Source organism: Taudactylus pleione, unplaced genomic scaffold, assembly GCF_031769625.1.
Source record: "Taudactylus pleione unplaced genomic scaffold, aTauple2 ptg000053l, whole genome shotgun sequence".
Lineage (NCBI taxonomy): Eukaryota > Metazoa > Chordata > Amphibia > Anura > Myobatrachidae > Taudactylus > Taudactylus pleione.
Genome location: NW_028284455.1, coordinates 42,212,331 through 42,225,579, shown reverse-complemented (window position 1 = coordinate 42,225,579; position 13,249 = coordinate 42,212,331). Strand labels below are relative to the sequence as shown.

Below are 13,249 nucleotides of genomic sequence, written 5' to 3'. Positions count from 1 at the left end.
GTTCAGTATAAACAGGGCCATACCGGAAATAACCCTGGTCGAAGGTGCAGTGTAAAAGGGGTCTGACCCAGGTCGCAACTGAGTTGGACCGGTGTTCAAAATACCAAGTCAGAGCCAAGTTTGCGATGTGAAAGGGGTATAACAGTCACATAATCAGCCTGTTAAGGTTATAAATCAAATTCAACGTGCATTTCACCATTGCTATCTATCTACCTATCTATCTAATATTATTTTCATATTTAATTTATGTTAAAATTAGTCATATATTACATTGTGAGATGTCAAAACAGAATATACAGTTGATGAATGCCAGTTCTCTACAAAATGGTGACTTTTCTACTAAAGCTGAGTGACGTCACAAGGTCAGTATACTGAGGTAAATCATACATTTTGCTATTGCTATCTATTTATATACTGTATATATTATATATATATATATATATATATATATATATAAATATAAAAAGCACTAATCCACGGCACTCACCATTCCTAGATGTGGGGTGCAACATGGTATGTGACCACATTGTTTAAATAGAAATTACAGAGGCTCTGCACTCACCATAATAACTACCAATAGCATAATAAACAGTGGGTTTTGGTTCATGAATTGATCAATGCATTTAAGCATGCAATTGATCAATGCATGCACCAAAACCCCACTGTTTATTATGTTATTGTTAGTTATTATGGTGAGTGCAGAGCCCCTGTGATTTCTATTTAGACAATGTGGTCTCATACCATGTGGCACCTCAAATCTAGGAATGGTGAGTGCCGTGGATTAGTGCTTTTTGTTTATTTTGATTATATTTTATAATTAATAATTTTTATGATCACATTTTCTCATGCACCCCTTTTAACTTGTTTAATCTAACTTGTGTCTGCTGTTTTCCTAGGTGCTTTGCAACAGGTGTGCTTGGTAACTGTCTCACGTTTAAAAGCAAAGTTGCTGTGAGCTTTAAACCTTGATAGCATATCCTGAGTTTAACACTAATGTGATGGCTATGTCCATGTTATGGAAAGGGAAAACGAGCGCTTGTTAAAACTAGATCAGGGAAAACAAAAAAAATGAAACAATAAAAAAAAAAAAAAATTTATATGGACAAACAAACAAACAAATGAACAAACATAAAACACTGAAACCATATGTTTAAGCTCTTTTAGGAAAAATTGATGGCAGGTCCAAGCAAGCGTGCAGTGGTATGTTAAATCCAATGCGACCTAGCTGTCCCTACCTTAATCTGTGGCTTCTAGTGCTGGTAGCGTGTTGAATTGCCTGCACTGCACAGGAAGCTGCACGAAGTGTAAGTGGGATAGCGGTGGTTGTGAGCAGCGGCACAGGATGACGTCAACTGAGATAGTGTGGAGGAAGAACAGTGGAGCATTACTGGACTACAACTTGACGATCTTCCTGACTTGTTGACGTCATCCTATGGTTTCAGTGTTTTATGTTTGTTCATTTGTTTGTTTGTCCATATAATTTTTTTTTTTTATTGTTTCATTTTTTTTGTTTTCCCTGATCTAGTTTTAACAAGCGCTCGTTTTCCCTTTCCATACTTGATGTTTTTTAATTGAGCAGCTGTATAGACATACCTAGCGCAGTTCATTTATTTTTATTCTTGACTATGTCCATGTTATAATTCTGAGCAATAGAGTAGGGACTTGCAGTAAAGTGGGGTCCTGTGACGGGGCTGCAAGCTTAAATGCATTGATCAATTCATGAACCAGTACCCCACTGTTTATTATGTTATTGTTATTATGGTGAGTGCAGAGCCCCTGTGATTTCTATATAGAGTTACCTGCACTACTGAATATGTAGTATATGCTCTTATTTGCCCTTGTTCACTATATTATATTGGTAAAACCATAAGATCATTCCGTGAGCGTATGGCAAATCACAGGTCCTCTATTCGATCTGCTTTGATAAATGGGACTTCTGATAAACCGGTCGCCCGACATTTTTGCGAAATGAAACATCCACTATCCAGCCTTAAATGTGTAATTATTGACTGGGTGCCACCACCAAGCAGAGGAGGAGATCGTGGTAAACTGTTACTACAGAGAGAGGCGTTCTGGACTCACAAACTTGATACTATTCACCCAAAGGGGCTTAACGAAGCAGCCCACCTGAGTATGTTTTTGTGACATTTCTATTAGAGGTGCACCACCAGCAGTTTTTCACAGATTTTTCATTTATCAATTCTTTTTTTTTCTTTTTTCTTTTATAATGGAGAGCTATAGGTTGCGTGTCAGTTATCTTTTCCTATTTTTTCCTATTTTTGTTAGTTTTTTTATATTTATGGTATATTATTATTGTAGATACACTATTTGATCATGTGTCACTAATAAGGTTTTTGTGCCCATCAGATTTGCATTTAATTTTCATATGTGATATGTATAGATATGACCCATTACCATCTGTGTCTGTTCAGTATGTGTGCTATTTAGGCACACATCAGTTTACTGATGTGCTTGAACGGCGTTATAATATAGTTATCAAGTTTTCCGTTTTTTGTTTACATATATCCATAGCAACAAGGGGGCGTGTCTTTGCTAGATGATTCAGCGGCGTTTCCAGCTGCTACTGCTAGTTAGTACGACTCTAGGTGAGTCACATGCTCATGCACACTTCCTGGTTACAGCGTTACAGCGCTCAGGTAACCAGGATGTGTGCGTTCCACGAGTAGGAAGGAGCAGGGATTGTAATGCACGCGGGAGCTCAGTGTCTGACCAGATTATATAACAATTGGTGAGTTAGTTTTGGATGTCTATTTAATATGTGCCCATTATATTTATCATCTAAGCCCATTTGTTGCCTCTCTGGTTGTTGATTGCATATGTAACAGGCACCACGCAGGTGTTTTAAGTGGGAGGTGTTTGATTAAGGTAATTACATTAACTATGTGATTAGTGTGTGTATTTATATGCTCAGTGTTGTATGTACTTGCATCTTGACAAAGGTCCAAGGACTGGACCGAAACGTCGATGGATGGCTGTACTTATTTCTGTACTTTTAAGATGACGTAAATAAAACAAATCTTTTTGATATTTCTATGAAGTCTGGTGAGTGCACCCTCATTTCTTTTGGAGATTATATATATATATATATATATATATATATATAAAGAATTATCGTTTAGATTAATATAACTGTACACTACACAGTCGGCAGACATATTAGCATATACAGTTGATAACCAAAAGTTCTATAGCATTTCACTTGATCCGTTTATTGAGGTTATAAACCACACTCTATCTATCTATCTTCATTTAACATTATTTTCATATATAACATTTAGGATAAAATAGGCATACCTTAGATTATGACATGTCAAATGAGCAGTTGCAGTTGACAACTGACAGTTCTCAACAAAATGGTGACCATTCTCTGAAGCTGAGTGACATCACAAAGGCTGTTTATGATGTAACAAGCCACATGGTGGTATGCAGGAGGTGAAAACTGACTTCCTGCATGCATTCCGCTATTGCTATATATCTATAATCTTTTTATAATCTAACATTTATGTTAAAATAAGTTTACACTACAGAGTAGGCATAGCAACAGTTAAAAACTAAAGTTAAATAGCAAGTTACATGATCAGCCTATTGAGGTTGTAACATTTAGGTTAAAGTAAACATACTGTACAGTACCTTACATTGTGAGATGTCATATCAGCAGATACAGTTGATAACTGGTAGTTCAAAATGAAGAGGGCCAGATTAACAATGGGGAAGATGGAGCTACAGCTCCAGGCCTCCACATAAAAATTATCAGCATGATGATGACCATTATCAGCATGATGATGACAATCTGCCTAGCTGGTCACACAGTCAACCATAAATTATATGTATTAAAATAGTTTTTCTTGTTTTCTCACACAATTATGCATTTTTTTTCTATTTTTATATATTTGGAGAGACAGGGGGGCTGATAGTGTATGGGGTATACACACGTACTTGGCTCTGGTCACACCCACACAGCACTGGTTACAGCTCCTCCTCTTCTCAGTATAGACCAGGGATTCCCAACCACGGTCCTCAAGGCACACTAACAGTCCAGGTTTTAGGGATAGCCACACTTGAGCACAAGTGACTTAATTAATACCGCAGTTATTTTAATTTAACCATCTGTGCACAATCATGGATATCACTAAAACCAGGACTGTTAGTGTGCCTTGAGGACCGAGGTTGGGAATCACTGGTATAGACCCTTCAACAATTTCAGCCCCAGGCCCATGTGGCCCTGCATACTATCAGTGTAATCAAGGGTGTAGCTACCATGGATGCAAGGGGTGCGGTCGCTACGGGGCATGCATAACCTCTGTAGCCCTCCTTCCCCCTGCACCCAGTTAAATTTCAGACTAAGGGGTCTATTTACTAAGCAGTGTTAGGAGACAGAGTGAAAAGTGATAAGGTGCCAGACAATCAGCTCCCAACTGTCATTTTTCAAACACAGAATGTGACATGACAGTTAGGAGCTGATTGGCAAATGCAGAACAGGCAGAAAGTACTGACAGACTTGGAGTAATAAGGCTGAACCCCCCCAAAAGATGCACGAACATTGGAGATCAATGTAGAAATGTTCCACTAGCCCTAATAAAACTGATTGGGGTACTGAAGTTGTTTAAAATCTTTGTTATTAGCTTCCTTGTAAAAGTGGTGAAGAATGGCATTAAGCATTTTTTTGTGTGAAAATAAGTAGTCAGGTGAAATTTGGGGTACTTGAAAATGGGTACTAGCATATTTTAAAGGTCTCTAAAGTGAAGTTTACGAAAAGTGAAATTCCTCCGTCATACCAGCACCTGCAATCCCAAAAACACTTGGCCCCTTCTTAGAGCAACCCAGAAGTTTATTTCGCTAGTTTTTGAAGTCGTCTCCCCACTTTTGTAATTTTCGCCCCAAATTTCAAAGTCTTTTTTTGGTGTGAACCTGGAATTTATTAATTCTTTTTTTGGGTGAATTGTCCATTGGGGGGCGTACCAAGGATTTTGAGTGGTTTCCCAACATCTGCACCCCAAAATATAGATTTTACACCTTTTTTCACCTGCTATTCTGTGGAGAAAAAGTATTGCCTATTTCAGTGCCTTGACTTTCTGTAAAGGTGAAAACGGAATGGAATTGAATAACAGATGGCCCTTAGATGCATTTTTGGCAAAAAAAAAATGTCTGACGCTAGCAAAGTTGCACAGGACCTGGCGGCTCACTCACACCAGTCAAGTATGTGGCGCATTGAGGCTAGATGTGTAAGGACCCATCTGTATAAAACAAGAAAATTCAAGATTGAAAATAAATATACATATCAAACGTCGCAAACTCTGAATATCTGAAGATATAGTACAGTACAGATATGAACACGCAAATATAGTGACTACAACATCAGACTCCACCCTAATACAGACATAGGGACTCCCGATCCCTCCAATCAAGCAATTCATGCAACAACTAATAATGCTTTAAGATTAGCACGATAGGTGCAGTACGAAATCGGTATTTATTACCGTCGGACCTAAGCCTGGCGGATTAAAATCCCGATGCCGGAAGGTCAGCAGATGAAGATTCCGACTGAGGTAAGAAAGTACCCTAACCCTCCTCTCCCCCCCCAACCCTTCCTTAGGGGTGCCTAACCCTAACCTCCCCCCTAGTGCCTAACCCTAACCTCTCCCCAGGGGTGCCTAAACCTAACCTCCCCTCCCCGCACCCTAAACCTGAATATTTGCCCCTGCAGCACAGCCTCGTTAACTTTTTCGGCATAAGATGCTTCATGCTGCGCATGGGCAGCACCCAATCGGCATAAGATACTGGCATAGTCGTTTAAAAAAAAAACATATATAAATTTAATAAAGTATATTTTAGGAGGCAGGGACGAGGAGAACAGGCACCAGCAGACACATCATCTGCCCAGTGCCTTCTCTCCCTTCAAGAAGCCTCTGCTGGTGCTTTCTACTCTCCCTCCTTTGTCCCCTGGTGTCTCCTCTTCCTGCAAGCAGCATCTGCCCCTGGTGTCTCCTTTCCCTCCGCTCCGTGCCCGCAGCCTCTGCCCTCTGTGTCTCCTCTCCCTCCACTCCGTACCTACAGAGTAATAAATAATGTAGTGTGCCACTTATGGTTGAGGCTGCTCGTAAGAGAAATTGCCAATTCTCTTTTTTAGCTGAAAATAGCTACAAACACAACATGTAATTTAATTGGAGCACCAATACAAAAAAGCTAAATACAAAACAAATGGTTTTTGTACAAATAAATTGAATATCCATTAATAATTACATAACATGTAGAATATAAAGTTAAAAAAGCCTTCAATCAAAAGGACATAAATACGGACATGATATTTTTCAGCAATAACTGTGCAAAATCAACTCACACGGATGAATATCCAATTTAATATTGTTAATTAGAGCAGCTGACTTGATGCAAATGTATCACTAGAAAAAATATTCCAGCAAACCTACAAATCTCACTGGTAGGTATGTACTTGCGTTGGCCCAGAACGTATAAATGGGAGCTTGGGAAGGTGTATAGTGACTTGCTGCTGTGCTCCTGGTCGTGTAGGACAGAAGAAATGACCTGACTGCAGCTCCCCTTCCAGCTATTCTCCCCGTCCGTACTGTCCTTAGCTCACCGCAAACTTACATTCCCCGCACTCGTCAGTGCTAAGGGTACTCACATAAATCCAGAGACGTGCCACTTGCGGCTGGCCGCCGTTAGATGCAATTGGGGCGGCTGCTCCGTCACTGCTGTGTCCTGTTTGTGAGCAAAATAAGATGCAGTAGCCAGCAAAGTTCTTTTTCACCTGCTCCAAAGCAGATGCACAATTTGGCCACCTCAGCCTTGATGTGGAGTGCAAAGTCCAGCAAAATAATATATCAGCTGCTCCAAATGCAAACGCACAGTATAGCCACCTCAGCCTTGAAGGATCCTTCAGAAGAAACTTTGCTGTAAAGGGAAACTAGTTAAGGCTGAGGTGGCTATACTGTGCGTTTGCATTTGGAGCAGCTGATATATTACTTTACCGTCACTCCACATCAAGGCTGAGGTGGCCAAATTGTGCATCTGCTTTGGAGCAGGTGAAAAAGAACTTTGCCGGACTTCCGGCATCGGTATTTTATCCGCTGGCCTTAGGTCCGGCGCTATGTCATACCGATTCGCTCCTGGCCACAGTATTTAGGACTTGCACCTTTCTTAAGGAGCATACACATGGTCAGATTTTTCTTTTGAACGATATAGTTTGAACGATTTGAACGATTTTTTTTTCAAACGATTTGAATGATTTTGCTAACGATTTACTCAACGATTTGAACAATATCTGAAGAAAAAGAACGATATCTGACAAATCTGACTGCAAACATGAACGCGCATCGTTCATCGTCCATCGTTCATGCTTGTACACATGAACGATTTTTTCATCAGATTTGAACGATTGAACGATTTTTAAAATCGTTATCGTTCAAATCTGATGAAAAATCTGACCGTGTGTATGCACCATTAAACAGATCCCTGTTTTAGAGATCTCTGCTTGCTATAATGCTGTATTGTATACTCCTTTCTATTGGTATGAAATGATAATTGCAAGTAGACCCTTGCCACTGTGACCATGCAAATTGTATTACTACATTTCTTTGTGTATTATAAAATTAGAAATGTTTACTAAAATTTATAGTTTCTTCTACAATTTATTTTTATTTATCTTACCTTTACCTGTATTTAAGCTATGGGAATGTATTTTGTAATTATAAATATATAACAAAGAAAGGTTTTCTTATGTTCCACACCTGCCACAGAACACTTACAGTTAATTGATTATACTGTTGCCCTCATTAATTTAAGAGGAGTAAATTCATTTAGGAAGCAGTAAAAGGCACTGGATAGTCAAAAAAACAATCACATTACTTCTTTCACATTAGCGTAAGTAGTTATTGGAGAAGACAGAAATGCATCTTGCCAAGTAATGCTGCGGTATGGACTGTGCTCTATTTAGGAGATGGGGATACATCTAGCTGGGGATTAGAATTGTCAGCATGTACTGTATGCAGTAAATTCAGCAGGTATGATCTATACTGACTACGATAACATAGCAAGAAGAACAATGGCCTGAATCAGAGATAGTTGGTAATGCAGCCGAGTTCGCAGTAGAAGTTGTGGGAATATGCAAATCTCAGCCTTCACTTTGTGCTCAATGATGCGATGGAGTGCATGAGCGGTGAGACGCCCACTTTTAGGCTCCACGGTCTGTGCATTTGTGATGGAGATTGTAAACACAACATCGACATTTGCAGTAGCCTAGGTTCTACTCTTGCTACTCTCCTCAAATCCAACTAAACATGGCCTCTGAAGCTGTGCATCTGTGATTGGGAACGCAACATCGTCCCCAGACGCGCCCATTAAACATCCCCTTTTTGCGATCACTTTAGGTCACCAACCAGTCTTCGCCCTGCAACTCCCAGGAATTACTAACCCCTTCTCAAGTGTTAGCATCCACTTTGTACTAGGATATTTCAAGTCATAATAAAACATTTTGTCTCACGTTACACAGACTTTATTTTATTTATTAACAGTTATTTATATAGCATACACATGTTCCACAGCAGTCTTTATATAACATTTGCCCTACTGGAGCTTGCAATCTATCTTCCCCAAAACCGGAGTGCTCAGAGGAAACTCACGCAAGCATGGGGAGAACATAAAACCATACATTTGGGGCAGTGGTGGTGATCAAACCCACGACAACAGTGCTGTGAGGCAGCAATGCTTACCACTACACCAACCGTTTGACTAAATATATTTTGAAACTAAAATAATTTTTTAACCTTGTAAATACCAATAGTGGTTGAAAGTTCTTTAACCTGGACCAACTTCATTCTGCATCATTTTCACAGGAATTATTTTCTAAATTCTCTAATCCATCCACTCAAATTTTCCTGTAGGTAACATATTGAAATGCAAAGTTTTATTTTAAAGCCATTAGCTAGCAAAAGACAGCCATAAACACATTTTCCCATAATCTTTCTTATAATTACTTATACACACAAATAAACTAGTGTTTAGTATGTACATGAAAAAGAAGAGGAACTACTATGTAGAGTGGGGGTGAAGGGGAGTGGCCAGCCCATGGAGGCGTGTCATCAATATGGAGTGAGCACACCTAGCACTTAGGTGTTAGAGTTCTTCCAGCCCTCTCCAGTCTCCCTTATAGTGAGTGACATGTGTACCACCACTGTCCTCGCAGCTGCTACATCTGTCTATTTGGTTATTGGCACCTCATGATATCAGGCATAGAGAGATACCATATTCTTTCTTATATTAATCCCGATGCCGGAATACAGAAGGATGCCAGCCCGAACGAGACAAGTCTGAGGTGCCCTTGCTGATAGCTGCGGGGGGAGGGTTAGGTTTAGGCAGCGTAGCAGGGTTAGGTTTTGGGGGGAGGTTAGGGTTAGGCACCCCTAGGGGGGAGGATTAGGGTTAGGCATCACTGGAGGGGGTTAGCACTAAGGGGGGAGGGTTGGGGTTAGGCACGAAGGGGGGAGACTTAGGTTTAGGCACTAATGGGGAGGGTTAGGCTACAAAAAGGGAGGGTTTGGGGGGGAAGGGTAAGTATAGTTACCCGACCCCTGTTGGGATACCAACCATCGGGATGCCGCTGTCGGTATTGTGACAGGAGGCATCCCGACAGACAGCCAGCATTACATACCGATTCCGTCCCATACATCTACCCTTAAATGCATCAATCTAATTATCCCACTATAGGAATAACTATTAGGGGTACTTTAAATCATCGTCTTAATGTAATTTTTCATATTTGACCGCACATATGCAAGAGTTAGTTACTGGAGAAACTGTAAAAGCACTTTAATAAATATGCCACTTAGGTAGATAAAGGAACATAAATAGGAGTTTTGTTTGTCCCCTCTGTACTTCTGTTCTAAACTTTTTCCAGATATTCAATGGACTCCCTATGCTACTGTACATCAGATAAGGACTGTTTCTGCAGTTACCTGGACCTCCATGACTTTAGAGGTGCTACACGTCCCAGCTAGTAGGAGATCCTACAGCAAGCAAAACTAATCCAATGTAATTATGAGGTGTACACCCAATAAAAATATCATAGTGGTTTTAGCCAATTAAACCATTGTGACTGAACACATGAAGCCACAACAGTTTATCGATCAAACTGCATCTCTTGTTCCTAGTTAAGCAATATGTAGTTAGTAAAATGCTTGGAACACAATATCAACTACAATGACAATTTGCTAATTGCAATTGGTAATTGCTTTGGAGTACAGTACCAGCAGTGTTGTCCCCTTTTTGGACCAGGTATGGCTGACCGTGGCTCATTTTGACTATTTATGGGGTCCTATAGTTAGAAACATGCAAGTAAGACAGACCAGAACAATAATCTGGAACTCGAACAGAAGACAAGCTTAATATTGACACATCTACCATATCCTAGCCTGATTTCAAGTTTGGGTGGTTTTTGATTGCTTAAAAATGGTGAAGAAAAAAAAAAATCACCCTACATGTGCCGTGCACATTTTATTCTCACCTTTCACACAGGTTCAGTGGTTCCCAAGGCATGGATGGGAAATTAGGTTTGGGTAGAATTGGCCATTTTCTTTAAAATTATTTGCATACTATTATCCGATAAATTATCTATAAATAATATTTTACTTGTACGGTACAAGACCAAAGACCACAATTTCCTATTGTAAGAAATGTTTACAATAACTTAAGTACAGTAAGTGGACAATAGTAAAGCCATTCAAAGGAAGAAAATTATTATTAAAATATGTACTGAATATATATGTTGGGAAACTGATTCAGACAGAATCTATATTCTATCTGAAAAAAATTTAGGTTCTAGGTATTTTTATGTAAACTGGATAATTGAAAGAAACAAAAACTAGCAGGTGACAGGGGCAACACATTTTATTTGTGTCTTTGTTGACTATCACTTCCTGTACAAATAAGCTATGTACTGTACCATCAAACTGCTAAAACAGCATCCAGTACCCATCTCAGGACTTGTATCACCACTACTCTAGCATCCGTCTGTCATTACTCTCCGCCTGTTTCCATGGTGCAATAGATATTTATAGCGCAATGTCAGTCAGCTACCTAAAGCACTCTGTCTCCATGATTTATGCGCAGAAGCAAACCCTAAACTATCCCACGGGATATGGAAGTGCTGTGACGGAAAACTGCAAGATGCTGAAATATTATCAGGATACAACAAAGATGTAGATGTTCAAAGGAACAGAACAGGATGCCGAAGCCATTATGAGACACAGCTGAAAATGCTGAATCATTTTAAAATAAACTAATTAACAAACGAAAATTCAAAATTTATATTTTTGGAGCAATATTCACTGGTTCTTTAAATGACTTTCAAAACAAAACAATATTTTTCAAACCCACTATACCTGTAGTTGATTTTCGTCTCAGCATGGCTGGACCAAAACGCAATATATATGGGCCTAATTCAGACATGTACGCAAAGTCGATATTCACGCAGCGGACAAATTATTGGTAAACTGTGCATGCATCTAAAGCCGGGTATACATTAAACAACCCGGCAATCTTGCCAACGGTCAGGGCGATTACCCTTCTCCCCGTACCATGCTAGATTGCCGGTGCACACTAGGAGATTTAATGAAAGATGGAACAATCACTCGTTCTGTCCTTCATTAATATGCACTGCACAGCATGCGATATCGTGTGATTTGGCGTGCAGTACGGCCAATCACACACGTCACTGATGACACGCGGGAGTGCGCAATAGTGCATACACACTAGATGATGTCAACGATTTGTTGTTCCAATTCGTCTAAAAACATCAAATCGTCAATTTATCGTCTAGTATGTGCACCCAGCTTAAGTCACACTGTGCATGAGTCAAAGTACATTACCGTCCTTGCTAGCAGTGACTTTTAACTCGTAGTGCGACTGATAGAGACTGTTTGTGTGAGGTAACGGGGGAGTAGCGGCAAAAATGCAGGCGTGCCGTGACCATTTGCGGGTCGTGTTACAGCCTGTGCCTGCGATCCCATATGCAACAAATATGGCTCTGACATCTCAATACAAGCGCCCATTCTGCTCAACCATAGAGTTACTCAGAAGGTCGGTTACTGAAGGATTGTGACCGATGCCCTGTATTGGTATGCAGTCGCGTGAATTTCTGATGCTGTCTGGGCGTCTCAATGAAAACCCTGCGGCCGTGATATTTGCATATTTTCGCACAGTGCGCTCTGTACAAAGAGTACAAAGAGGAAGCAGCAGCGACCTTAGCGTACATCTCTGAGTCAGGCCCTTATCCTCATGTATCAAATTCCTATTTCACTATAAATTGTAAACCTGCAAGCAGGACTCTCCTACCTCTTTGTCTGTCTGTTACTACCCAGTCTTGTCTTAGGACTGTTTTTTATCCAATTGTAAAGCAGAACAAAATATGCTGGCACTACAGTATATAAATAAATGTTAATAACAATAGTGATAATAATAATATCTACACTAGGCTTCTGAACAACTCAGTGCAACAATTCTCACAGCATTCTTTGACCCTGTATTTACCAGGGTTGAAGTCCCGGGAATTTCGAAGCGTGTTGACCCTTTCACACAAAAGAAATAACCAGGTTGATCAGCAAATTACCAGGTCCAAATGCTTGACCCGGTAATTTGTGTGAAAAGGGCATTATTAAGCATTTCTGTCACAGTTACTATTTTCACCTGAAGTATATACTTATTGCTAATTATTTAGGCATCTCACTGCATACTGAAACCTGAATATTACTTATTAAGCAGTTCTGTCACAGTTACTTTTTCACCTTAAGTATATACTTATTGCTAATTGTTTAGGCTTCAGCTTTACTCAGTGTTTATTGACCAATACGCTTTGCAAGGAAATAGGAAATAACACAAAGAGCCGTATTCAATTTGAGGCGAAAAGTCCGGATCTGCGATACTTTTTCGCCGATGACGTCATTTTCGCCTGTTTTGCTTTCACCCCGTATTCAATTTGAAAGACTTTCCGCCTAGGCGGAAAGTCAATGCAATGTAATAGGCGAAAAAGTATCGCCTATGAATAGCAGGCAGAATAAAGTGCAGAATTGGGGTTTTGGGGTGCAACGTTGCGGGAACCCCCGTGCAGCCTTCAGACAGTGCCCCAAAGGTAAACTGTGTCAAAAAATAAAAAAACCCACTTAAGAACACCCCAAAAAATGACTTTGAAAAAGGGGGCAAAAAAAAAAATGTTGGGGTA

The 13,249-nt window shown here is 39.9% G+C and overlaps 1 protein-coding gene across 1 annotated transcript in view; it reads right to left on the bottom strand.

Annotated features, from left to right (window-relative positions):
• Window positions 1–13,249, bottom strand: part of MYRIP (myosin VIIA and Rab interacting protein) — a 337,437-nt gene that overhangs the window by 310,325 nt on the left and 13,863 nt on the right. The gene's annotated exons all lie outside the window — the stretch shown is intronic.